Raw genomic sequence first — 2,487 nt, forward strand, 5'->3', positions numbered from 1 at the left:
CACAGGTGCGTGCGTGCGTGTGTAACGGGTCCCAGGTGGGATCGCCGTGGACAGATTATAGATAACTGAAACAAAGAGAAAAGAATGCTGACACGGGAGACGTGGCTTGTCTTTTCAGATCCTCATTAGTTATATTTATTCATTTAACTTCTCAATTTACTGAAGGTTACTGTTTATCTTCACATTGTCCATACATTTTAAACTCAGCATCATATTACTGCATATGTTGTCTAATTAGACATATTTTCCATGTTCTCAAAATACACAAAAAATACTCTTAATTCAAAACACACCTTTTCTCACAGTGTTGTTCTCTCATCTCTCTTGTCTCTGATACAATAAACAGTTTGTACAAAGTGCATCTTTAATGCTCTTACAACCCATAAGGTTTTACTGGACTAGTATTTTTAACAGTACCTACCTTGTAAACTATATCAAACATTTTCTTATTACTGAACTTCAAATAACTTTTCTTAACCCGTTTTTAACAGTACCTTTAAAGTACTTTACAACAATCAATAAACGTTTTAACATTTTACAAAACGTCAAGAAGTGAGCCACGTGTGGTGTTATTACAATAAAACAAAAAGGTAGAGACGAGCGTGGTCTGTACTAGCTTAAAGCTACTAGCTTAAAGGTCAGACTTCAAACGGCGCCGCCATTACAAATCTCTCGGCGAGCGTCGGACCTTACTAGCTACACATGTACTAATTTTCACACTCATACTTTACTAAAACATTACACTACACATTCTCCAATCACTCACATCTACTTGTTTTACATTTTAAACACATAACCCACCTGAAACAAAGAGAAAAGAATGCTGACACGGGAGACGTGGCTTTTCTTTTCAGATCCTCATTAGTTATGAGGATCTCACAGGGATTCAGGCAAACCACAATATTACTGTGCCTCCTACTAGAATAGTGCACTTGCATTGTAAAAATGTAAAACTATAAAAGATATTGCTCATACAAAATACACAAATGTGGGCACACATTAGTGGGCATCACACGTGCGTGCGCAAGACATCCAAACGTGGATTCATGTAACTCAATGTATAGGGTGTGAGGGTGAACATTTCTAAGAGACATTGGGAATCAGCCTTTAAGAGATCAAAATAGTCTTTGTCTGTGGTAGCTTACTGGGTATTCTCGCGAAGTGAATACCAAGCATATCATTGATACGGTTGGACACCTTATTTATAAGTCCGCACTCTGGGAAATTAAGGGGGGGGCAGACCGTTTTGCATGAGTTAGGTCTAATCATATTGTTCTCAGTCCATATGAAAATACGGCATACGTACATAACCTATTTCTTTCTGGTCATGCAAGGAGAACTGCTTTATTATCCGGCCAGACGGTCACATTGTACTGTTGTGGTTTTCAAGATGGATGCAGCTGGCTTGTACTGCAATAATGTACCAGTCCATGATTTTGTCTATCCTGCTGTATCTTTGTCACTGCAACTTTGTCAAACATTACAGCATACGCTCTTGAAAAATGTATTTTCAAAGTATCAACCCTCAGATAGATTGAATGTTGACATGAGGACGACAGGATCGTCCTCGTGTTTTTATTAGGAGTCGGTAGACATAGGGGAAATATAATGTCAATAGAGAATACATGTATCCTTCAATTTAAGTCTTATTTATTGAAAAAAAATTCTCATGTTTATATACAATCTGTAAATATTTATCTTTTTGTGTGATGTGGCTACTTATTTGTAAAGCCTATATTGAGTACAATCTTTCAGATGATTTTCTAATAAAATTGACCATCACTTGAGGAGGATTCTCTTGCTTCATTTAGCTAAACCATCGCATGGTCATAGGAAGCCATCTTTAATTTGACGGGGAACTTGGAACTTTAACTCTGCCCAAAATCCTATATTGAACTCTTCTAAGTCTTAGAAGTCTTAGGGGAACTTGGAACTTTAACTTGGCCCAAAATCCTATATTGAACACTTCTAAGTCTTAAAGCAATTTAAGACTAGATAAGATGTGTTTGTGTGGTTGATGGCTGGTATAAGCAGCCTCACCTGGCCAGAGTCAGGTGGTTTGGACTTGGACTGGGCGAGGCTGCACACCTGCAGTCATCTATCAGGGCACAAAGGTTAAACCAGCCATCACCATACACTCAAGGGAGAGCTCTGGCATAGCAGTATTCAACCCCTGATCTGCATGCAACAAACCCTCCAACTATACAATAACCGGTTTTCTACAACCTCTAACTGTGTCAGGGTTTTGGAGGAACCCAGTAAAGCCACCTAGGTTGGGTGTGGCTGCAATAATGAGTAGTCGTACCCCCACCACACATACACACACATACTTGCATTGTAAAGCGCTTTGGGTTCCTTAAAAAGTCCTATATAAATGCAGTCAATCTATATTGTTTTTGCTACAAGTGCATTTATACTGAATATCAAGCACAACCTAGTTGTACAAGCTCCATTTATTGGTTAACATTAATAAGCAATAGATTGAGA

The sequence above is a fragment of the Gadus macrocephalus genome, chromosome 20 (genome assembly GCF_031168955.1).
Source record: "Gadus macrocephalus chromosome 20, ASM3116895v1".
Lineage (NCBI taxonomy): Eukaryota > Metazoa > Chordata > Actinopteri > Gadiformes > Gadidae > Gadus > Gadus macrocephalus.